This window comes from Sus scrofa, chromosome 9, assembly GCF_000003025.6.
Source record: "Sus scrofa isolate TJ Tabasco breed Duroc chromosome 9, Sscrofa11.1, whole genome shotgun sequence".
NCBI lineage: Eukaryota > Metazoa > Chordata > Mammalia > Artiodactyla > Suidae > Sus > Sus scrofa.
The window spans coordinates 30,164,453-30,191,957 of record NC_010451.4 but is presented as its reverse complement, the minus strand read 5'-3'; the positions used below and the strand labels follow the sequence as shown (position 1 = coordinate 30,191,957).

At 34.5% G+C, this 27,505-nt stretch overlaps 1 long non-coding RNA gene across 1 annotated transcript in view; it reads left to right on the top strand.

The window, feature by feature from the left end:
- The window catches only part of LOC110262221, a 111,603-nt gene that overhangs the window by 67,976 nt on the left and 16,122 nt on the right, over nucleotides 1-27,505 (top strand). Inside the window, exon 2 of the long non-coding RNA XR_002346985.1 lies at nucleotides 24,736-24,855. This is a non-coding gene — a long non-coding RNA (uncharacterized LOC110262221). The remainder of the gene's footprint in view (nucleotides 1-24,735; nucleotides 24,856-27,505) is intronic.

Genomic DNA, 27,505 nt, shown 5'->3' with positions numbered 1-27,505 from the left:
TTTGGTTTTGCAATCAGGGTGATGTTGACCTCATAGAATGTTTTTGGAAGTGTTCTGCCTCTTAAATTTTTAATTTTTTTGCCTCTTAAATAGTTTGAGAATGATAGTTATAACTCTTCTTCAAATTATTAGGTAGAATTCATCTGTTAAGCCATCTGGTCCTGGACTTTTTTGTTGAGAGGCTTTTTTATTTTTTTCATTCAATTTTATTAGGAATGATCAGTCTGTTCATATTTCTGTTTGGTCCTCATTCAGTTTTGGAGGATTGCATGTTTCTAGGAATTTATCCAACTTCCAAGTTGTTTCAATTTGTTGGCATTAATTGTTCAACATTATCTCTTTGGATCTTTTGCATCTGTGGTATCAGTTGTAATTTCCCCTCTTTGGTTTCTGATTTACTTATTTAGGCCCTTTCTCGCTCTCTCTTTTCTTGAGGACTCTGGCTAAAGGTTTATCATCTTGTCTACTTTTCAAAGGACTAAGTATTAGTTTCATTGATCTTTTTTATTGTGTTTTTGTCTTTATTGTATTTATATACACTATGATATTTATTATTTCCTCCCTTTTACAAACTTTGTCTTGTTCCTTCATTTGGAATATTTTTCTCTGTCTCCTAATTTTGCCTAATTCTCTGTATTTATTTCTGTGCACTAGGTAGTTTGTTACATCTCCTGATCATGGAGAGGTGATCCTCTGCAAAAAATGTCCTCTGGGCCCTAACATAAAAAAAACCAAAAAAAAAAAAAAAAAAAAAAAAGGAAAAAGATCATTTTTACCACTCAGAGATAATCAGTTAATATTTTTTACTTTAGTTTTCTTTCTCATATAAATGAAAAAATAAAATACTATAGTTGAAATCACACAAATAAATGGTGTAATGTATGCCAGCCAATGGAGACAGAGACAGTGATGAAAAGGACAGATGGGGTCCTTGATTTCCTGCTGCTTAAAAAAAAACCTATGGCCAATGGAAGAAAATACTTGCAAATCATATTCTGACAGGGGGTTAATATCTGGAATTTAAAAAGAACTTGTACAGTTCAACAATAACAAAATAAACTCAATTAAATAATGGGTAAAGAACTTGAAACCGGTAATTTATTTCACTAGATCAAGTCATTTTATCCATTAAGAGACAATTTTCCCACTTAAACACAATTTTAGTAGCTTTGCCAATTACTTGATCTTAAGAAGGTAGTGTCCCCATTGTCTGTTTAAACATATACCACACTGTGATCTAGGTTTATCCAGAATATTTGTTTGCTTTTTACTGAACCTCTATTTTGTTCAAATGAATGAACAGATGTTTGGTTATACTCAAACATCTCTTCTGGCTATTGATCTGCACTGGGAAATTAGAATCCTGCATTTTCTATGGGGTCCTAAGAAGACCTTCCCTGGGGTCAATAATTTGTTCATTCAATGACATAATATGTGCATCAAAAAAGTAATTTTAAGAAAGTTTAGAAGTAGAAGAGAATTTTGGAAATATTTTAGGGACTGAGAATTCTGTTAACATCCTACTCATAGTTTTCAGGGAAGATAGCTTAAACTTCTTATATCTACTTATAGTCCTACTCATAGTTTTAAGGGAAGATAGCTTAAGCTTCTTATATCTTACAAATTATTTACTAAACTGTCAAACTCACCATTGACCTGATGACAGTAATATCATATGGACAATCCAAAACATACCTAATACGTCTTTTATCTCACCCTTTTTATTCTATTACTACAGCTCTAAGTCATTGCTTGAATTGACAAACATGAAAGATTACATACAAGTCAAATTTAATCACAAATAACTTTTGTTTTTACAGTTGATATTGCTATTTGCAAAGCTAAAATATTAATTTCTGGACCAGAACTTGAAGCTTCCATTCAGTTTCTTAACGAAATCTGCTTTTCTAGCAATATTTCTCCCTGTATGTGAGTTCTCCCAGCCTTTTACTTTGAGCAGTGCTTGCATTTGTTTTGAAAGAGGTTGGCCTTACTATAAAACCATTAATTTAGATCAATAAACTTTACATAACAATTGTCAACGGAACCAATATCCTCTCCTTTAAAACTTTGGAATACAAAGCTAGTACTGCATGATTTTACCACCGGACTTTAATTTCCTCTCCATGAAGGGGTTATAGATATTTTAAAACTGATTTCCGCCACCTTGTGTACTATTTGTCACTGCAATTGTTGATTTGAATATCAGAGATCAAAGGCATTCTTTATTTTTTAAAATAATGCATTCTCACTATGCCACAAATACTTTACTCTGATATCTAGAAATGCTTCTATCAAGATATATATTCAATGATTGAATCATAGATCTGGGGTACATCTTAAACTCTTCTGTCTCCTTCACAAACACCCGAGTGCATACTGATTTACCATGTTCACTCTTTCCTAAAAAGTCTCTACAATCATTATTACTTTCTTCCTCATAACCATGCTGGCCATAGTACAACATCATGCTATGTGACCTGGACTCTTGGAACAGGCTCTAATCTAGTATTTGTGAAGCAATTGTTGCCTCATCCATTTGGTTCCATACAGTAAGATCCAAAAGGACTTTCAGGAGTTCCCCTTGTAGTTCAATGGATTAAAACCCTACAGAGTGTCCCTGAAAGTGCAGGTTGGATCCCTGGCCTGGCTCATTGGTTTAAGGATCTTGTGTTGCCATAAACTGCAACATAGGTCACAGATGTGGCTTGGATCCAGCACTGTGACTGTGGCAGAGGCTGGCAGCTGGGGCTCTGATTCGGCCCCTAGCCTAGGAACTTCCATATGTCTCAGTTGTAGCTGGAAAAAGAAAAAAGAAAAAAAAAAGAAAAGGACTTTCTGGAGTTCCTATCATGGCTCAGTGGTTAATGAATCCGACTAGGAACCATGAGGTTGCAGGTTCAATCCCTGGCCTCATTCAGTGGGTTAAGGGTCTGGCATGCCGTGAGCTGTGGTGTAGGTCGCAGACATGGCTCAGAACCTGTGTTGCTGTGGCTGTGGCTGTGGCTGTGGCTGGTGGCTACAGCTCTGATTAGACCCCTAGCCTAGGAACTTACGCCGTGGGGTGCAGTCCTAGAAAAGACAAAAAAAAAAGGACTTTCTAAGAACAAAATACAGGTTAGATCTCCCAAAGGTCCAATACTTTCATATGACATAAAATAGGCTTTTTGTTCTGTAACACACTAGTGTTCACTGGACCTTTTGCAAATTTTGCTGCAATTTCAGTTTAACTCTATAAAATAATAATAGATAGATATAAAATAATTATAAAAGAGCAATTAACAATATTTCCTTAGTACTTCATCTATAGTAGAAAAGCTAAGCTTTAAAATGAATTTTCTTATATTGTAATTCTCTAATAAAATGCATTATTTTAAAATTCCATTTCATATGTAAACAAAGATATGTTTAATAAGTTTAGTGACTTGACCAAAATTACAGAGCAGAGTCAATAATTAAACTAATGCCTGACACAAAGCCAAACTCTTAATAACTATAAGATTTAAATTTTCAACCTTTGTTTCATCTATTATTGTTTTTCATAATCCAGGTTTCAGCTTGTAAGTGACCTCCTTCATGAAGCCTTTCCTAAAATACACCTATGCTGACTTTATTGAATACACTGGTGATACCTTTTTTTATAACCACTGTATTTTAAATTTTTGATATACCAAACTTCAATTTATGAGCTGTGTTTTCTTATGAATAATTGTGAAAATTCTATGGTAAAATGAGAATGAATAACATGAATGGTGGACTGTAAATGAAGTTGCTAAATTGGAAGTATTTTATCACGACAAAGGTCATCTTTTGTTTTAAGGTAATATTATTCCTCCCTCTGAGATATCAACATTTCCTTTCTTATGTGAAATGATGGTATAATTGTAAATATGCTTAAAAATAAGATTAAGCATTGTGAGCCCTCTAATTTAAGGTATTAAGTTATGAAATCCAGTAATCTGAAAACTCATGGTCCATATTGAAGTTCTTAGAGGACCTTATATTCATTTATATGCAGATTCTCTTCTGGAGTGAAATAACTCTTTAAAGATTATAGTCATTTTCTATTAATTTTCACATTCCTGGAGTCAGTATGCTTCCTGTTTTTAGTGCAGGCTTAGTTAATATTGTTTTTGAATGTAAAGACATAGCTACAAACATTCGTGTCTAACCCAAATTTTCTGTAACGTGCTGTGAGTCCAATGTTTATACCTTATTTCTTGCTGTTAACACTACTGCTAATATTGCTATAATAATAAACCTGCTCTCTTACATTACCATTTAAATATTCCATGTGTAATATATTCCCACTTTTCTCTCATAAACACATGTTGTAGCAGACGGGGCACACTTAATTATATTGATTTAGCAGAAGAAAATAGAACTCAGGGAGATAAAATATTTGGTAGTAATTTGTCAATGATTAGGTTATAGAATTGAAATCAGAACCTGATTCTTTTGTCAGACTATTGAACTTTCATGCACATAGCACCACAGCATATGCAGGTTTTTTCCTCAGAAACTATAAGTCCTACTCTGTCAAGGTCTATTTAGGTCAATATTACATCAAATAACTAAAATAGTTTGACTTAGATTTAAAATTTTCTGGCTATTCTTTCATCATTACATATGCTTAATGCATGGACATGTGGAATGCTTTCAGGACTTAATTACCTTTCTTTTTAGAACTAATTTAAATCAATTAAGGAAAATAGAAAAATGATTGGCCATACTTATTCTGCTAAAGGGAATCATAGATCCCCAGGTAAAATCTAAAGGTATTTTTTAAATCATGATGCAAAGTCAACACAATCAGAAAAGAATATACCTTCCTATAAATTTCAGACTGGACATATCAACAATGGCCTAAATATATCTTTCCACCTTAAAATAATTTTTAAAAACAAGACTTTACTTTTGAAAGCTGTTTAAAGTTCATAGCACAATTGAAGAAAACGTGCAGAAATAGTCCATATGCCCCATGCCCCAACTCATGCATGATCTCCTATTATCAACATTCTCCAGCAGTGAATGATGAACCTGCATTGACCCTTCAAAATCACCCAGTTCCATAGTTTACATTAAGGTTCACTCTTAGTGTTGTACATTCTATGGGTATGGACAAAAGTGTAATCGCATATACAACATTATAGTATCATATAGAGTATTTTTAATGTACTAAAATTCCTCTGTGCTCCACCTATTTATCTCTCTCCAAGCCCCCAGTCCTTAGCTACCACTTATCTTTTCATAGCTCGAGAGTTTCACTTTTTCCAGAATGTCACATAGTTGAAATATGGCATGTAGGTTTTCAGATTTGCTTCTTTTACTTAGTAACATGCATGTATATATTCTCCATGTCTTTTCATGGCTGCATATCTCATTTATTTTTAGCACTGAATAATATCCCATTGTCTGGATGTATGAGTTTATTTATCAATTCACCTACTGAAGGATAATTTGGTTGCTTCCAAGTTCTGACAATTATGAATAGAGCTGCTATAAACATCCATATGCAGATTTTTGTGTGGACGTACGTTTTCAACTCCTTGGAGTAAATACCAAGGAGTATGAATCACTGGATCATATGGTAAGAGTATGTTTTGTTTTGTAAGAAACTGTCAAAATGTATTCTGAAGTGACTGTACCATTTGCATCCTCACCAGCAATGAATGAGAGTTCCTGTTGCTCTACATTCTTTTCAGCATTTGGTGATGTCAGTATTCCACATTTTCTAATAGGTATATAATTGTATCTCATTGTTTTAATTGGCATTTCTGTAATGATAAATGTTACTGAGTATCTTTTCATATGCTTGTCATCTTCTTTTCTTAGATGAAGCCTCTGTTAAGGTCTTTGGTCTATTTCAAAAACTGAGTTATTATTGACTTTTAAGAGTTCCTTGAATATTTTGATAACAGTCATTTATCAGATGTCTTTTATAAGTATTTTCTCCCAAGCTGTTATCTTTACATTGTTTTTCACAAAGCAGATTAAAATATATTTTCAAATTTTGAAAACACTCCATGTCCAAATGAACCTGAGTCAGTGAAAGGACTTAAAATTCTAATGGTTCTTAGAGATCACCCTACTTTTAAATTTTAGAGATGAAACTATTTTTGGTGGAACTGACCCTAAGCACAAAATTAAGAATAGATTTAGGATGAAATCCCAAGAAGTCTGGCATCTCTTTGGCAATTATATATCATTCCTCCTAAATGTTTCTCCTGAGGTCCATTCTTATCCTCTGATTTCACCAGCATTTGAAATTTTGTTTGTCCTTTTTTTTTTTGGCTACACCAGCAGCATGGGGATGCTCTGGGCCAGGGATCAAACCCCTGCCATATCAGTGATGTGACCAACACAGTGACAACACCAGATCCTTAACCTATTGAGCTACATGGGAACTCCATGATTTCACCAGCATTTGACTTTTAACAAATAGGAATTTAAGTTATTCTTGCATATTTGAAAACTGTCACAAGAGTTAGCTTAATGGGGAACTTAATAAGAACCTAAATAAGCAAATGAGTTCTTTATGAAATTACAGAGTTATAACTAAGAATTCCAGAGTAACATCAGAGCTAGAAACTCTAAAAAGTACAATATAAATCTCGATGAATATATGTATATTTAGAGACACATTATGACTTTTGTGAACTCTAGGGGCTTTTGCCTTTGTAAGCTTCTTCTACCATAAAAATATTTTAAATATGTTACGAGTGCATTGGTATAAGAAAGAAGGAATATAATCCAGATTTATACACTGTCAGACACTCACAATTATTTGCTATATTTTCCTTATTACTTTTAAAAAAGTTAAAATTAAAATATTTTTGCATATCTATGAAAGTATTATGGGCCATAGACCCTGTACCTACTGGATGTCACTTCATTTTCTATTAATACCTTTTAGTCATTAGTTTAGTAATTTTTATTATTTTAAATTTCATCCTCAAAATTTACTATTTCTTGTTCTATTAGGAAGCTGAAATTAACCAGGATGTTAATAATTTTTTCCACTGGTACTTAACTCTATGAATACTCAGACATTGTTCCACATACTTATTAGGTCATTTAAGTTTTATAACAAGCATCAGAAGAAGTATTATTTTTTAGATTTTACTGATGTTAGTTGCCTTGCCATATGATATTAGTTTCAGATGCACAACATAGTAACTCAACATTTTTATAGGTTATATTCCATATAAAGTAATTGCAAAATGTTGATTATACTCCCTGTACATTATATCTTTGTATCTTATTTTTTATATAGTAGTTTGTACCCTTTAATCCCCTTCACCTATCCAGACTTTTCCCCCACACTTCTTCCCAGTGGTAACCACTAGTTTGTCCTCTGTATCTATAAAACCTTATGGAGGTTCCTCAAAAAGTTAAAAATAGAACTACTGTAAAATCCAGAAATTTATCTTCTGGGTATATATCTGTAGAAAACAAAAACATTAATTTGAAAACATCTATCCACCCCAATGATCACAGTGGCATTATTTACAATAGCCCAGATATGAAGGAGATATTACATTCATCATTTCTCTTCTGATTTCTGTGTTGCATAGAACAATTCTCCAAAACTTAGTATTGTAAACAGCAATTATTTTATGAATAGTTCACATTTTATGATTCAGGAATTTGGTAAGGGCTCACCTGAGTAGTTCTTGCTCAGAGTCTTTCTCATCAGATACCAGTAAACTGGATTTCTCACGTGCCTCTTTTATGCAGCTGGCAGTCAATGCTAGTTATTGTCTGGAGATCAGCTGGGGCTCTTGACTGGAATGAATACAAGTGGATCTCTGGGTAGCTGTATTTTGTACACATGGGTTGGCTTCTACCAGAGCAAACAGATAACGAGGAGAGTTCTTTGGCTTTTTCTGATTATGACTTGGCAGAAAAAAAAAACATCATATTTGCTGCATTGTATTGGTTATTTAAATCATGAAGGATAGTTAAGTCAAAAATAAGACACATAGACCACACTTCTCAATGGGGGTAGTGTCAAAGAATTTACTAAAACTTTCACGATTCCCTCCTGATTTTGAGAAAACTGTGAAGAAAGAGGTAAAATACTTTCTAATACTTACAGGGGTCAGAAATGGAGAACATTTGCTTTAAACTCAGGGATAGTACTCTTAAACATCTCTTGTGAGGCCACAGTTTAGACAGTATTAACATGGTCTGTGTATGCACTCAGTGTCAGATTGCTTTATTTAAAATCATATCCACTGTTCATATTTCTTTTGGAGAATAAAGTTTATAAAATGGAACATTAAAATTCGTTTGACCCAACTCAGGCAAGCTATGGACTATACGCCAATTCTTGTCAGCAATCCATTTCTGTAAATAAAAATTTATTGGGACAAACTCCCACCCAATTGTTTATATGTTGTTATGGCTGCTTTTATGCTTCAATGGCAGAGTCCAGTGATTGTAACAGAGATCATCTGCCCCTGAAAACCTACAATATTAACTTTCTGGCTTTTAAGAAAATATTTTCCAACCCTTATTTAAAGGATCAGAGATTAAAGTTTGAGGTAAGAGAAAACACAGGCATTGATTGGGATAAGAGAGGTTACATAACTAGCCACTATTACTAATTGCATCCGTGTAAGGATTGCATAGGTAGGGTCTCTAAAATGAACATTAATTTTCATTGCATAATATTGGTGCTTCTTTGTCCTAGTGATATCTACATTCTATTGCATAATCAAAATCATAGTATTAAACACATAAAATGCCAAAAGCACCATGCTGCAGGGAAAGAATGTAAGTTTGAAATTAGAACGAAAGAATTCTTCCATTTGCCCTTATCAAGTGTTTATACTTGAGTGTATACTTGATTGTCAGATCTATGATTTGGCAAATGCCATGTTAAATTTTTTGTGTTTTTATTAATTTATAGTGTTGTGTTAGTTTCAAGGGTACAGAAAAGTGATTTACACATACATGCATGTATTCTTTTTCGAATTCTTTTCATTATAGGTTATTACAAGATACTGAGTATAGTTCCCTGTGCTTTACAGTGGGTCTTTGTTGTTTACCTAATTTATACATAGTAGCATGTTTATGATGATTTCAAACTCCTAATTTTTCTCTAATCCCCCTCCCATCATTCTCTTTGGTAACCATAAGTTCATTTTCTATGTCGTAAGTCTATTTCTGTTTTGTAAATAAGTTCATTTATATCTTATATTTTCTTTTTAGGGTTGCACATGCAGCACATGGAACTTCCCAGGCTAGGGGTCAAATTAGAGCTGCAGCTGCCAGCCCATGCCACAGCCAGAGGAAGGCCAGCTCCAAGACACATCTGCAAACTATGTCTAAGCTTGCGGCAATGTCAGATCCTTAACCACTTAGCAAAGCCAGGGATCAAACTCTCATCCTCATGGCTGCTACTCAGGTTCTTAACCCAGTGAGCCACAATGGGAACCCCATATCATTTTTTAGATTCCACATGTAAGTGATGTCATATGATATTTGTCTAACTTATGTTATAGCCCATTGTGTTTATGTACCACATCTTTATCCATTCCTCTGTTGATGAATGTTTAGGTTGTTTCCATGTCTTGGCTATTGTGCACAGGCTGCTAAGAACATTGGGGTGGATGTGCCTTTTTGAATTAGAGTTTTCTCTGGATATATGCCCAGGAATGGGATTACAGCATCATATAGTAACTCTATTTTTAGTTTTTGAAGGAACATCTGTACAGTTTGCTATAGTGACTATACTATATGTCAGTTTCTGGTTAGTTTTCAGTGATAATTGTCACACATATAGATGTATTTTTAATGTGTTTATGGAACAAATTAATTTCCACATTCTTTTCTCCACTGTCTTGATTGGCCTGCCATAAAATTTATTTTAAAAAATTCTATTGGTTATCCTTGGGATCTTTGCACAAAATATACCTGTTCAAGTCATTTTTTACGTGAACTTCAGTTACATTGAAGAAAACATGTTTGTAATTCAGAGGCTATTCCTAATTAGAGACATTTAAAATTACATATTATAAACACTGATGCATAATAGTGTCTTAAGAGGAAACTTGGTATATAAATGAAGTTATAACAAGTATAGTCATAAATAGACTTGGCCATTTGACCAAACTTCTGAAACACACAAAACTATATACTTAGATTTTATGCATATAATTACCTCCTTCTGTTTAATTCATGATAAAATATAGGTGGCATATTATTAATTCATTACATCTAATATATAGACTAGAGTGTACTTGCTATTGTATGTCATTTATTATTTGCAATGCCTCAAATAAAGTGCAGAAATGCTTGGTTTTCTTTTGTGAAGTGCCATAGGGAAGAATTTGTAATGAAAACATCTCTTGTTTTGCAAAGTGTATTTCTGATTTTTCTCCTATTTTGCAGTTGATCTAAGTTATGAAAGGCAATTGAATTGTCAATCACTGTCTGAGCATGGTTTAAGTGATGGATTTTTCTTCAAATAGTATGGCATATAAGAGTTTAGTTTCAAAGAAACGTTTTCTCCTTCAAATTTTACAAATATTACAACATTACAAGAGGAGCGTAAATCATCACAGAAAAATATGACAGTATTCTTTCAATTACAAAGATATATATGTCTTTTAAAGACACTATTTTCATTGGATTGGAAATAACATTTCATTACTTTCTTATTGTAAAAGCAATTTTAGCCATTGCTTTCCATTGAAAGATTAAAACAAAAATGAGCCTTTAAAAAATCTGCCTTGATAATTAAGCATGCAAACAGGCATGCATAATTATTTAACAAGATATTGCATGTACCAGAAAGTAGAATATTTCAAAATAAATGAAGGGAAATTTTTGAAAATATTAATATCTATGGGCATTTGTATACATACATGTGTATTATTATGAAATAATAAACAATTTTAATTACCTCCTTATCCTGTAGCATTATGTAGATTCAGATTTCACTTTCTTTTCCCCCTGTTTACATTTACAGTGCTATTCCTTTTGAAATTTAAGGCTTTATTGTTATCTTTAATTTTTTTTTTCTTTCAATTTAAGTACCAAAGAGAAGCTATGCAGAGGGAAGTCTCATTCAGCACATGAGTCTGTATGGTTTACACTTAATGGTGGGGTTTAGAATCATAGGACCAATTGTTCAGCATCAACTCTTTCTTCGGGAACTACCTCTTTTTCCCTACTATTATCACTCTGGAGAGAGTTGATATAGTCTTACAAACCACCCTAAACCTAAACTTTCAGTTGAAGAAGGTAAGTCAAAGATAAACACTTGAAAATAAGATCAATGGCTCTTCCCTGGGATCTCTGTTTTTTTGTATTTCTCCATCAACTGAATCTGCAACATATAAAATTCAGAGGTGATGTTTTCCATGTTGGAGAGAAAGGACTTCTACTGGCAGAAAATAAGGAATCTAGCACAGAGATGAAATGGGAAACACACTCAAAAACATTCAGCTAGCGAGTTCTGATTGTTGCTAAGGCTGAGCCATGCATGTCTTTTTAGCAGACACTCTTGGTTCCCATCAAAATTCAAAATTCTTTTTTTTTTTTTTAAACTAGTTCTATATGCCCATCCATCAGTCTGGTTGTTGAAGATCTTTCAGTAGACCCCCCCCACCTTTAACTTAAATTAATTTACATTGAGTTATCATTTGCATGTCATTCAAGGACATTTTAAGTATGGAAAATCCCATCAAAATACTATAAGTTGCATCTAGAACAATCAAGTGTGATAAGTGCGGGGGTTATATTTTTATGTAATTAATGAAATGATCTGCATCAGCCTACTGTAGTAGACCAAAACACTAACAGCTAAATTTGGACTATTTCAAATAGTGTTTAATGGATTCTCATTTTAATATTGATAATGGATACTCCCCCCCCATGTATATCACAATGTCTGGGAAAGCATTCTTGCATATTTTATTTTCAGAGATGAACTATTAAATAATCCTGAATACAGCTGAACTTCACATGATGATGTAAAACATGTCTTATTGAACAATATTTTATGTACATGGAGTCAACATAAGATTGGGTAAGCAAGTATCACTGTCCTTATCCATTAATAAAGAGTTGTAAAGATTAAATGAGAGAACACATGTGACTGCCTGGTGCATATGTGCAATTAAGAAATGTTTGCTTATTCGTCTTCTATACCTTCTCATAAAAGTCACCATTTAGAAAATAAAAAGAAAAGCCACAGACTGTGAGCAAATATTTGGTATATATATTTCTAACCCAGGACTTCTATCTGGAATATATAAATAACTCTTTGAGGAGTTCCCATTGTGATTCAGCGGAAACAAATCCGACTAGGAACCATGAGCTTGCGGGTTGGATCCCTAGCCTTGCTCAGTGGGTTAAGGATCCTGCGTTGCCGTGAGCTGTGGTATAGGTTGCAGACACAGCTCGGATATGGAATTGCTGTGACTGCTGTGTAGGAGGTGGCTACCCCTAGCCTGGGAACCTCTATACACTGTGGTGTGGCCCTAAAAAGACAAAAGACAAAAAATAAAAAAAACTCTTTGACATAATTATGAAATAACAGAATCCGTACACATGGGTGTATTAGTCAGTTTTCCAGAGAAACAAAATAGATATCTATCTCTACAACTAAAGATACATATAGAGATATATACAGTGAGACAGAGAAAGAGAGTGAGGAAAGAGAGACAGAGATAGAAAATAGTGTAAGACATACAGTATTGGCTCATGCAGTTACAGAGGCTGAGATGTACCAGAGTCTGCTATCCATAAACTGAAGCCCTGGGAAATCTGTGGTGTAGTTTAGGGGCCTGTGAGCTGAGGGCTGGTGTCAACTCCAGTCTGAATCTGATGGCCTGAGAAGCAAGAGTGCCAAGAGCAAAAGGAGATTGAAATCTCAACTCCATCAGTCAGGCACAGAGTGAATTTAACTTTTCTCTGCTTTTTTTTTTTTTTTTCCAATGTAGTCCTTCAGTGGGTTAGTTGATGCCCACCTGTACTGGGGAGGGTCATCTTCTTTACTTAGTTCACCAATTCAAATGCTTCTGTAAACACCCATAGAAACATCCAGACATAATGTTTAGCCAGATATCTGAGCATTGCATATATAAAATTTACCATCACAATAGGCAATCTACTTTGACAGATTCTTCACTATGGCATATCACCCATTAAAAATGCTCTCCATCATTAGTCATCTTGGCCATTCAAGTGAAAACCAGACAGCAATAAGAAACCACTACACCGCTCTCTGGAGTCACTAAAATTGAAAAGCCTAATAACACCAAATATTGACGAGGTAGTAGAGAGGTTGGAACACTCATACAATTTTGATGTGAATGAAAGATGATGCAATCCTTTTAGGAACCTGACACAGTAGGAAAGTATTCACCAATAAAATAGAATGAGCTACTGAGTCATCAATGAATAATGAAGAATGTGAACTATCTCAATAACATTGTAATAAGAAAAAGAAGCCAGATACAAGGAAGTACCTACCATATAATTCACATGATGTTCACATTAGCGTAAAGAACAGGCAAACACAACCTGTGTTGATAGGATCAGTGCCTGGTTGCCCATGAAGAAAGGAAATTGACTGTAAGATTGTACAAGGGGCCAATCAGAGTTGATGGATTTGGGTAGAGATCATATGGTAAGTACATTCACCAAAACTCATGTAAGATCTGGGTATGTGGTTGCATTTAAGACTTGTTTCAAAGAAATACAAAATAATAAAACAAATAAATTAGATAAAACAATTAACCCATTTTACCTAGGAGGAAACCAAGACATTTAGTATTAAACCACTTGTTCAAGCTACCTTATCTTTAAATGATGGACTGAGTATCAAATCCAGATAATTCTCCACAAGGGTATTTGACTCACAGGATTCACTATAATTTTGAAGGTACAGGTATTTAAGTTCTTCAGTGTTTCATAACACAGAATATTACTACTTTATTTCATTTTTAACCCCTGACATTTAAAGATCTATTTGGCTCAATTTCTAAGACAGTGGAGTTTGGTTGTCTATGTATTTGGGTGGCCATATAATTCATTATCTCAATCAGGACAGTTCTGAGAATGAAAAGGGAACCTATTAATAATTATCTAGGTTAGCAGATTTAATTTTGGATTGTTATCTGTAAAGCAGGACATAATAGCTATCACACCTACAACGGGTATTTTTCTTTTAGAAACACACACACGTGCATACACACAAACACCCTATGCCATCCTCAGAGTTAAGAAAGATTCAAGTCAAGTTTGGTTAGAAACACAAAAGTCCTATTCATCATTCTTGAAGAGTGGGGGCCATCATACACAGTTTCCAAATGTTAGCTTCCTAATAAGAATAAAAGGAAAATCTGGAGCTGCTCTTTTTAAAAATAGAAAGTTAGATTTTCAATCGGATACCCTGCCCCAACCAATACAAAACAAAAAAGCCCCCACTGACATGGCAGAGATTGAGCTAAATTTCCAAAGATAAACAAAATTCCCTTCCTTCTTCATCTGGTGATCACCATTTCCAAAATGATTAAACTAACAATGAAAAAATTTACTAAAGAGGAAGAGGGTTTGGCATTCAGCATACTGCTATGGACTGAATCATGTCCCCTCTTCCCACTTGTCCACCAAAATTCATGTGTTAAAGTCCTAACCCCACTCATACAATGAGTATACTTGGAGTTAGGGTATTTATAGTGGAAATTAAAGTAAAAAGAAGTCATTAGGGTGAGCCCGCATCCAACATGGCCCATGTCCTCATGAGAGATGTGGATACAGACACACACCAAGGGAAGACGATGTGGAGAGAGGCCTGGAGAAAGCCCTTCCTTCATGGTCTTCAGAAGTAATCAGTACTGCTGACACTTTGGTCTCAGGCTTCTAACCTCCAGAACTGTGAGCAAATTAATTTCTGTTGTTTAAGCTACCCAGTCCATATACTTTGTTATGGCAGTCATAACAAATGAACACAAATACAAAGAGCATTTCAATAGTAATTTACTTTCCTGGTTTATATTCTCTTTTAAAATAAGCTTATTCTTTAATAGTTAAAATGTTCAGCCAGTAATTATACACACACACACACTCAATATATGTATCCCAAACTATACAGAAATAAAAATGAAAACTAGAAACATTCCATTTTTTTTCATTTGAGTTATATTTCATTGAAATCTCCATGTATATATGCTTCTAGAGAAAGATTCTTTTGAGTATGCCTGTCAAAAGATAATAAAAATTTTGGTGGTGATGATAATAATGGGCTGATTCTTATTTACCACTTATAATGTCACAGGCAAAGTTCTAAATGTACACATGAACTAACCTATTTGATCTTCAAAAAAAGCCATCAGGTAAATGTTTTTATTTTCATTTTATATTATATTGTTTTACATTTTATATTACAGAAAGGATCTGAGACACAGTAAGATTAATAAAATTTCCCAAAGTCATGAAGTTATTACCTAAAGTAAGAAAGATTCCACAGTCTACATAGTATTCATCTATGTATGTATATGTATAAAAATATGTATGTATAAATTATATATGCATATATAAAACATACATTTTAAAGTATATATGCACATACATTAAAAATATATATATATACTGTAATTTAATAGAACTTAAAAAAATCAAACCATAATGGAAAAGAATATAATAAAGAATATGCAGGTATATTGAGTCACTTTGCTGTATAGCAGAAATTAACACAACATTGTAAATCAACTGTACTTCAATAAAATTAAAAATATATGAGTATGATTATATTATTCAGAATTACATTGTATTGTGCTTAATTTTAACACATAATAAATATATTTCCACATTAGCACATTGTGTTTTACTTTATAGAAATATTACATAGGATTTCATAGTTTACATGTATCATAGTTTATTTAAACCTTCTCCAAATTCATGGTCATTTAGATTGACCTTAGCTTTATTCCCCCTGTTACAATCAATGCTGTTATGAACAACATGGAATATACTACTATTTTTCATTCTTCATGTTTCTCTGTGGGAAATATTGATATCAGTGAAATTACTAGGTTAAGGATATGTGCATAAAAGGTTTGGATAGGCACTGCCAAATTTCTTTCCAAAATATTGAAGCAATTTTAAATCCCCCACACCATATAACAGTGTCTTTTCTCAAGGTGAAGACTTTTAAATATCAAGGTTATATTATTTTCTCCACAGAGAAGAACAGATTAAAATGGTTTATTGGCATTCCATAAAAGCCATTTTTGAGAAGTGCACTCAATTACACAGAATATCAAAGGGTCTTGTTGATTACTTGTAGTACCCTATTATCAGAAGATTGTGCTTTAATTATTGTAATCTTAATTGCTTTTCTCTCTTTTTTAATTATCTTACGAAAAATGTAGCCCACATAGCCTTTCTTTATATGGCAAGTCAGCTCCAATATAACCTATAATTGAATAAAATTCATAATCTTGTCTTCTTTCTAGTATTATTATATCCCTTTACATGGGCAGTTTTAATGCAGATATAGATCTTCATTTTCTCCCGGAAATATATTTTGGCAGTATATTCTAATATTTTGACCCATGTTGCATTTACACTTTGATGTAACCTCCTCTGTATTCATAACCTGATCCAAATTATTTATTTCAGAACTCATTATTATTGTCCAGGCAAGCATTGAATTCTTCTGACCTTATTAGCATAATAGTTCTCGCCCAAGTCTTATTTTGTTTTGGTGTACACACTTGTGTATGCACACCTATTGGTGTTTTCTCAGGCACTATGGAATTTTTGTGAAAATGAAACAAAAACAGCTATAAATGCAAGTCTGTAAGACTGACAAACTACACTTCAATTGTATTCAAATGAACGAACAAAAATATTTGTGATGACACTTTTGAAACAAGAGTCAATGTTAATCACTATTGTTTAACAATCAATGTGATAAAAAATTGGAATACTCCACGGTTCCATGTGATCACATTGTATTATTTCCAGTCAATTGAAGGTCACAACCAGAAGAGCTGCTACAAATAATTGGCTAGTTTAGGCCCTATTTACTTCAGTGAATATTTATTGAATACCTATTTTATGGAAAGCTCTCTGTAAGATTTTGTGAGTAGATGTACGGCAGGATCCATGGTTTTCCTGTCTTCCTTTCAGCAAGATTCTTATTACCAAATAATTTGCAAATGAGTAAGTCTACTTATGGATGCTAACCTTCAAATGCATCAATCAAATTAGAGGGAAAATTCAAATGCAATGAAGGGAAATATCAAATAACTAAGAGTAAGATTTTTTTTCTACATTATAGACTATTTGTTGAAACTCTATTCTCTCCCAGAAATGACATCCTCATTTTGATCAAATTTAGTCCCTCTTCAGAAAGTAGGGGAACAATTCAGTAATGCATTGCATACATATTTATTAAGGCCTTCTATAAATGCACAGCAAGCACTGTTCTTGGGGCTAGAAATTCAATGGTAAACAAAAACTTTGCACTCTCATAATGATGTGTGGAAGATAGACAATGAGAAAATCAAAAATAAATAAAATGCCAAGTGATGACATATTCTATGGAGAAAAATACAGGATACAGAGTGAGGAGTATGGGGATTGCTATATATATATATAAGGTGGTTAGGGATGTTCTTCCTCATAAGCTCATATTTGAGGACAGATGCAAATGTGCAATACAGGAGCCAGTCATGTGGATGAAAGAACTTTTCCACCAGCAAGAAGTGTGAGTGTGAAGACTCTGAAATGAAAGTTTGCATTGTGATTTAAGGAACAACAAGAGACCAATCTATTTGGAGCACAGTGGGCAAAAGGGAAAGTGGTAGACAATGAGGTCAGAAAAGCAATGAGTGGAAGATCATGCAGGGTCTTGTTGCGACAGACACTGTGGTGGCCTCCAAATTCATGTCCTATGTAATCCCTCCCCTTGATCATGGGCAGGACTTGCCATTGCTTCTAACAATTAGAAGATGGCAAAGATGATGAGATATTACTCCCATAATTACTATATAATTTTATGGTTATATAAAATCACATACACACTAGAGATTCTCCTGCTGTAGGCTGGCATTGAGGAAATAAGCTGTCATATTCTGAGAGGGCTTATGGACAGGGTCACATGGTAAAAAATTGCAGGTAACCTCTAGGAATGCAGAATGATCTGCTCACAACGGCCAGAAAGAAAATATAGACCTCAGTTGTACAACCAACAAGAAACCAGAGATGGATTTTGCCAATAACCTGAAGGAGCTTGGAAGAACCTCATGCCACTCATGAGACGATAACCCTTGTCAGCACCAGAATTTCAGTCTGGCGAGATTTGAAACAAAGAACCTGGATAAGCTGTGTCCAGACACCTAGCCCATAGAATTTGTGAAAAAATACATGCATGTGATTTTCAGTCCTTTAAGTGTATGCTGTAATAGGAAATGGATATAGGTATTGTGGAGTATTATAAGGAATTTGAATGTTGCTGCTTTTACTCAAAGATGGAAATGTTGGGAGCTTTTGAGCACTTAGGCATCATAAGCTGACCTACATTTAAAAGGATTACAATGGCTGCTGTGATGAAAAAGACAGTAGGAGGAAGGTCAAGAGAAGAGACATGGGATTGTTCAGAAGATATTGCAATAATCTAAGCAAAAGGTATTTCTGGTTTAGGCTTGAGTTGTAGCAGTGGAGGTGGTATGAAGCAATTTGATTAGATTAAGTTAGATTTGAAAGATTCAATTGTTATTAGATGTGACAGATAATCCTGAAATTTGCATTATTCACCTATTCTCTAAAAGTGAATAATATGAAGTGCATGAATAAACAACTGAGGATCTCTACTTATCCAGTCTTTTTATAAGAGAATATATGGTGAGCATCAGGGTGAAAATAGTCCGATGGTTACAGAGGTGTTCCAGTTCAACTGAGCCTCACATGTTATTGTTTATCTAATTACTGACATATGTGAATTGTATCAAGAGTCTAAATATCTAGGGGTTCTTATCTAGTGTTATCTAGTCATGTCCACACTGCAAAATAAAACTGGTAGAGGGTGACACAAATCAAGTTATACCATTTAGTCCATTTCTATCAAGAGATTATTTTTAAATTCTTTCTTTCTAGTCTGTCCAAAAAAAGTATATCAAAGAATTAACATTCAGGGAGTTCCCATCGTGGCACAGTGGTTAACGAATCCAACTAGGAACCATGAGGTTGCAGGTTCGTTCCCTGCCCTTGCTCAGTGGGTTAATGATCCGGTGTTGCCGCGAGCTGTGGTGTAGGTCGCAGACGCGGCTCGGATGCTGCGTTGCTGTGGCTCTGGTGTAGGCTGGCAGCTACAGCTCCGATTAGACCCCTAGCCTGGGAACCTCCATATGTCGCGGGAGCGGCCAAGAAATGGCAAAAAGACAGAAAAAAAAAAAAAAAGAATTAACATTCAATTTATATTTTATTAACACTACACCAAAAGTGTTTATGTTAAAGTTTATGCATATAGCAATACCTTGATATTACCTATTCTGCAGACTCATATTAGAACACAGCAATAAACAGTACCAAGGATCCAAATCTCTCTTTACTTATTTCTAATATGAGAAATAATTTGTGACACTGAAAATATATAAACTTCCTGTATGAATTCAGACACCCTCGCATCAATACCCATGTAGATAGTGTAGTTTTTGCACATGTATGTAAATACTACCACTTGATATCTAAGACAGTGATGGATTTTAATCATACAAAATTAAAATTTAAGAGAAACAATGAAAAAAACTGAACTCAAACTTTGTAAGAAAAATAGCTAATTACAACCAAAAGGAAATAGATCTGACAAATTGAAGGTATTTTCCTTTCTAAGGAGTAAAATGTGCCGTAATCAATTTAACTTGTTATTTTATTCTACTTCTCCAACTCCAAATTTCTCATCCAAAGTAGCATCTTTTAAAAATTCTGATATTTTCCTTGGAATATACAATATTTTATAGAAAGTCTCATTATGAAAATAAACATAAATTATTTTCCATCAGCGAATTCATTGTAGATGTGACCAGAAGCTAAATTTTGGGCTCACGGTAGGTCAAGAGAAGTTAGCTTTTGTTGGCTCACATTAATGCAAATCCATTATAACTTTGTAAAAGTCTAAGTTAATATCTGACATAATCATTGGGTAGGATCTTCAAGTATGAAAATAGCATAATATTACTAGTTTTTTTTTTTGGTGTGTGTAAGGGCTGCACCTGAACCATGAAAGTTCCAAGGCTAGGGGTCAAATGCCACATGCTGGCCTATGCCACAGTCACAGCAATGTGGGATATGATACGCATCTGTGACCTATGCCACAACTTGCCACAGCTTGCCACAGCCTGCGGCAATGCCAGATCCTTAACCCACTGAGCAAGCCAGTGATAGAACCAGGATCCTCATGGCTTCTAGTTGGTTGTCAACCCTCCGAGCTACAATGAGAACTTCAATATTATTAGTTTTAATGACACAAGTCTCCAAACAATTTCAAATATAATCAAAAGTTTTTGAAACAATATAACATTTGCTTTGGGGAAAGTCTCCAATATTATAGATTTTTTACATTCCTAATAATTTTCAAGAAAGAAATGCAGATTTTTATTTTTACAGCAGCTTCTGCTGCAGCTGCAGCCACTGTTGCAAGTTATTGGCAAGAAATAGACTCATATCTAGTCATAGTTAAAAAGGAGCGCCTACGTGCTAGGAAAAAAAAAAAGAAATAAAGAAAAGGAACAATAGAGGTGTTGTGGTGTCTATATCAAAGAACTCTCACTTGTCCACTGAAGAAAGGAATATAGAAAAGTATAGTGAGACTGCTAATGAATACACATTACAATATACTATGGGCAAGGCCATGGGGGCAATTAGATATTGTGGGTTGGAACTAGATGGAGTTTTTTTTTTGTGTTAGCAGGCAAATTTTAAGTTAAAATATGCAGAGAGATAAGAGAAGGCTGAAGACAGTGGGCAAGAGTCCTATGATAAAGAATCTTATTTGCCAGTATAAGATTTTGGATTCTGAAATAAATAAAAGAGACAGATATTCTAAGCAGAATGTGGAATATAAAATATGGCACAAATAAACCTATACAAAACAGAAACAGATTCACAGACATAGAGAACAGATTTGTGGTTACCAAGGGGGAGGAGGAGGAAGAGGGACGGACTGGGAATTTGAGTTTGGTAGATGCAAACTATTACATTTAGAATGGATAAGAAATGAAGTCCTACTGTGCAACACAGGGAACTATATTCAATCTCTTGGGACAGAACATAATGAAAGACAATATGAAAAAAAGAAGTATGTGTATGTATGGACTGTGTCACTTTGCTGTATAGCAGAAATTAGCACAGCATTATAAATCAACTATACTTTAATAAAAAGGTGTTTCAGGGAAAACCAATGCTGCCATTACCTCAGTCTTAAACTCCTAGCCTCCAGAATTGTGAGCAAATAAATTTCTTTTTTTTTTTTTTTTCAAGAAATGATATGGGAGTTCCCGAGGTGGCTCAGTGGTAATGAACCCAACTAGTATACATGAGGATGCAGATTCAATCCCTGGCCTTGCTCAGTGGTTTAAAGACCTGGTGTTGTTGTTTTGAGCTGCAGTGTAGGTTGCAAACACAGCTCAGATCTGATGTTTCTGTAGCTGTGGTGCAGGCTGGTAGCTGCAGCTCTGATTTGACCCCTAGCCTGGGAACTTCCATACACCAAGGTGTGGCCCTAAAAAAAATTTTTTTTAATGATATGTTTTCATTTGGATTAGAAGACAAATTTTAAAGGGTTAGCGCTAAAGAAATGAAGACTAATGATAAAACTATAATAATAGCCCAGGACAATGCTGTTATCACTTAAGAGGCAAGGACAGATATGAAGAATACTCCTATAAAATGTGTTGGAGGGGACTTCCCATTGTGGCACAGTGGTTAACAAATCCGACTAGGAACCATGAGGTGGCGGGTTCGGTCCTGGCTTTGCTCAGTGGGTTGAGGATATTGCGTTGCCGTGAGCTGTGGTGTAGGTTGCAGATGCGGCTAGGATCCTGAGTTGCTGTGGCTCTGGCGCAGGCCAGTGGCTACAGCTCCGATTCGACCCCTAGCCTGGGAACCTCCATATGACGCAGGAAGCAGCCCTAGAAAAGGCAAAAAGACAAAAAAAAAAAAAATGTGTTGGAGGAGATGTGGAGCAGGGAGGCAAGTTTGGGAATATTAATTTGGTAATTGATAGCAAAGAGAAGGTAAGTGGAATGAGGAAGGTCATGAAATCACCTTAGGAAAATATATACAAGAGCAGTAAGTTAATAAAAAGTATTTTGAACAATATCAATTGTAAGAGACAAGGAGAAAAAGTAATGTAAGCAAGAGGGAATTAGAACGAAGGCACAGAGAGGTAAAGGAATGTGGGTAACATGAAACCCTGGGCTCAAAGAGATCTGAGATTTATGAAGGAGGGAACAACATAGTGTCAGATGAAGACAAATCTGGTGAGATAAAGACTGAATTGTTTTTCATTGGCAAATATGAATCTTTGATTAATTTAGTGAACAAAGTTCTATTGCCTAGTGAGGTAAGGATCTCAAGTATAGTGGTTTATGGAATGTACTGAATGAGTAGGATGAGAATCGAATTTACCATCTCGATCAGAACACTTTGAAAATGACAGCAAGAGTTACCAACAATTCAGCAGGTAAACAAATATAACCAGAACTATCATACCCAAGACATGACATAATGTTACCCTATAGACAGGAAGTGTAGTATACATTATTGAAAAAGGTGGATGATGTAGAGAGGAGAGAGATTAGATCATATTTAGACAGAAATAGAGAGTCAGAAAATTGTTTTTTACAGTGAGAGTAACTTGAGCATGTAATGGTGTCTAGAACATTAAAAAAGAAATTCAGAATTTTAGTCAAGTGACACCTAGTCACAGAAATATCTGAAGACAGAAATATGTGGAAATTCAGCCAGGCAGAGAGTAGGCGGAGATAAGGTTGTATTTGCAGCAGATAACAGAATTGATCTCTATAAACATGAAAGGCAGACAGGACTGTATCATTTAGGAGCTGAGCAAAGCAGAGAGTCTATATAGGTAGGTAGCTTACTATTAAACAGAAGATTGTATTACCTCATTATGCTGGATATGAGGCAGTTTTACTGATTTAAATTTTTGCATGTTAAGAAAAAGTAAACCCATCAAATCAGGGTCTCAAGCAGCAGATAACAGGCAGAAATCCCATTAGCAAAAGTAGTGTAAGAACCCAGGCCACAGAAAAAGGCAGAAACCAAGTTCATGGAATGGTAACAGGGAAAGTCACAGGATACGTTTTGGTGGAGACAAGTGCTAAATTTATACATTGTGACATATTATATTTTCAGCATTTAATAGTGCTTAATATAATTAGCATTTATTATTATCAGGATATATTAAAATGAAGAAATTCTGGTTATTCACTCTGCAGGGCTGATTGATCAGAGTAGTATGTAGCTGTAGGATTAAATTTTTATAAATGTAGGCTTTTAATAATTTGGGGGAAAAGAATATTTAACCTCACTTGCTTAGTTATTTTTTCATTCATCTTTTGATGAAAGCAAATAAGAATACAGAAAAAAATACTGACAGAAGTTTACATTTTAGATTTGTAATCTAGATGTATTCTAGATTCATGTGTGTTTGTGTTGTGTGTGTACAGAGGCTGTGTTTATGTACATGGCTGTCTAATTCCTATATAATTTTACAAAAAACATCCTTTGTTATCTTTCATCAGGTATTTGAACTTGCAAAGATCTCTCTCCCATATCTTATGTAGATTAAGAAATTAAGAGAACGTTCTATCTTGTAGCATTGTACAAAATAGTTAAAATACTTTAACTAGCACTTTGATGCTTTAATAGTGGAATGAGAACTTATATTGCTTTAATGACTGCACAGCATCTGAGATGTTGCAATTTTTCCATATAAAAGGGAAAAAATCTTACCAGATTAATATGTTTTTAGTGTTTCTCATTTGGTAATACAGGTGAGTGCCATTTTATGTTTATAAATTATCCTTAGATACTACTACATTTTTTTTATATGAAGGTTCTTCAGTTTGTGTAAGTATCTTTTGGTAAAAAGTTCTTAAAGTAGTAACAATTTTATATATTGACTAATCATATTTATTGCTCTAAGTTCATTTTTAATAGTGATAACAGTGAAAATAGCAACTGATAGGTTTTTTAACATCTAGTATATACTACTTATGGACTCAGCAATTTATGTGTCGTATGTTATCAACCACTTCAAAACACTGTGAAATATGATCCATTCCATTTACTCATGAAGAAACAGAAGTTAACAACATGAGTAAGTCGCTCAAGGTCACAGAGCTTGAAATAGCAGCAGATGGGGTTTCAGCTTCTGTCTCTTTGACATCAAAGTCTAAGCTCTTAAGGATTGTCATAGACTACCTGTTTTTTACCCTGAAAAATAATGTTGTTCAGTGCTTTATACTTTTCGTTTTATCTTCATCAACTGCCTTTTTTATGTCCATAGCTCTGATCCAAACCACTTTATACTCTTGCATTGCCGAACTGCAAGTACAAATGCTGCCCAAGTGCCTTTTGTATACAGCCAATTTGGGGCATATATAATAAAAGTGATTTTGTAATGACTGGCTGTCCCTAACTGGGAGCTGATATTCTAGCCAGGATGATTTTCTCTCCACACAGAATGACAACCCAGAGAGAAGACAAAAGGTTAAAAAGAGAGGAAAAAAAAGAAAGAAAGAAGGAAAAAAGAAAAGATGCCTTGCGGGTTTCCAAGTGAAGGAGACAAAATTTGTGTGGAGGGTAAGCAAAGTTATTTTCTTTTCTTTCTTTTCTTTCTGTGAGGCTTGCTCCACAAACCATACACTTTGTGATTTAAAGGAAAATAATGTGTAAGAGCCCCTTTTCTTTTCAGAAACCTTTCAAATTGGCAAACGGCCATTTGGAATGCTGGCAGATTTTGGTCCTTCTACATTGACATGAGGTTGGTACTCATCCAGCAAAGAAGAAATAGCCTACATTTTCTATCCAGCCACAGAAAGTGTGCAGTCTTTCCAAGAAAATCCATCTTTATAGCCAAATGGTTAACCCTGAAATCTCTGGCTGACTCAGACTTCCAGATTTATGAACATATAATCTTAGTAATAGCAAATGTTTAAACCATGTCCTTTCAATAAAGGTTAGAGAGATAAGCGGACAGATTAATTGCCAGGTGAGTTTTAAGGTAATTAGAGTGGACATTGTAGCCACCTCTATAGATGATTAAAGTGGGCTCTTCCTTTTATGCTTAATGTAATCATTCAGGTGGAAGCTTAAGGACACACCTGCACAACCCTGTAGTGATCCACAGTTCTTGGCAAAAACACACACACATACATATATCATTGTTAATTCACTCTAAAGGTCTTCTATATAACATTTTTTTAGTTTTTAAAATTAAAAAAATTTTAATATAATTTTATATATACTAAGTCCATAGATTTCATGAAAATCCCACATATACATATATATAGATTGTGATTTCTCAGGAAAATAGGTTGCCTAAAAGCTCCAATTTCCTTAATTTCAAATATTTCAATTAATATACATTTGCTGTGTCTTTGTTTATTTTCCATAGATTAATTAAGAAAATGAAATTGCTGGATCAAAGAATATGAGAGATAGATAGATATATATATATTTATTATCAGATTGCTTCAAAATACATTTTATACATATATGATATAGATTATCAAATTACTTTACATAATATATAATACCCATATATATTAAAATGTTTTAAATGTATTATAATTATAAATATAATATGGATATGTTAACAAAATTTTTCAAATTTATATTTTACTATTACCAAATATATTTATTTACCTTTTATATCATATAATACATTGCAGTGTATTATGTTATTTATTATATTATTGTCGTATACATTATATTATTTGATATATACCACAATTAGCATTCTCATAGCTAGTGATGATAAATATATTTACATATGCTTTTTTGTATTTATAGTTTTTCTATAGTAATTACTTGATTATAAACATTCCCATTTTTTCCTCCCAATTTTCTTTTTTAATATTAGAACTCTTTCTTTTCTATATTTAAAAAATACTTTTTTCCAGAATTTCATTTGCTTTTTAACTCTGTGATTTCTCTTTATGGGTAAATTTTTAAAATTTAAGTAATGCAAACAAAATGTATTTAATTTTATTTAGGATGTGAAGCAGAGTGTGACTTTTTATTTTTTTGGTAATGTATGCCATTTGTCTCAACTTTTGTTGAAGCATTCACATTTTCTCCTGTGGGTGAAGGGTGATATTTAATATAAACTTAATACCAACAAAATATTAGGTCTCTACTTGGGGATTATTTACTCTGTTCCATTGAGCATTTTTTAAAAAATTTCTGTGATAATGCCAAACACATTTAATTGTGGTTCCCTTATATCACACACCTGAAAAGGTCACCTACCTATTGTTGCTGCGATCCTTACAACTGCCCAGCCATGAGGCCAAAAAGAATCTGATGTCAGCAATGGAAACATCAGTAATTTATTGGACAAGAAGTCTTATAAGTCAGAGGGAAATACCCAGGAGCAAAACCCTACCTTGTGTGTCCCATGGCAGACAGGACTTCTCAGCGATCTTTGCCACTCTAGGAAGGAAGAAGTCACTAGTTAGGGGAAATGACAACAGAGAGGCTTCCTGGTTCCCAGAAGAACTGTTAAAGGAGCTCATCCCCAACTTTGCTCTTCAAGTTAGCAACCTTCCTGAGAACTGACATTTCTTGGAGATGGGATTAAGATGGCGGAATAGGAGGACTGGAGCTCAACTTCTCTCCTAAAAACAACAAAATTCACAACTAAAGGCTGAGCAATGGTCACCCAAATGGACTGGAAACCTTAAAAAAGATATCGTACGCAAGAAGACAAAGAGAAGGCCACATTAAAAGGTAGGAGGGGCGATTTCGCGATATAAACAACCCCATACCTCCCAGGTGGGAAGCCTCACAGACTGGAAACTAACTGGTTCACAGAGACTCACCTACAGGAGTGAGAGTTCTGAGCCCCACATCAAACTCTCACATGTAGGGATCTGGCATGGGGAGAGAGAGCCCCTGGAGCATCTGGCATTGAAGGCCAGTGGGGCTTGTGTGCAGGAGCTCCACGGGACTGGGGAAACGGAGACCCCATTCTTAAAAGGCGCACACAGACTTTCACGTGCACTGGGTCCCAGGGCAAAGCAAAGGCTCCAGAGGAATCTGGGTCAAACCCAACTGCAGTTCTTGGAGGACCTCCTGGGAAAACTGGGGGTGAATGTGGCTTGTTGTGAGGGAAGGACATTGAAAGCAAAGCTTCCAGGAATATTCAGCAGCATACCTTTCTCTGGAGGTGGCCATTGTGGGAAAATCTGGCCCCATCCTTCAGTCAGCTGCTGAGAAGCCCCAGGGC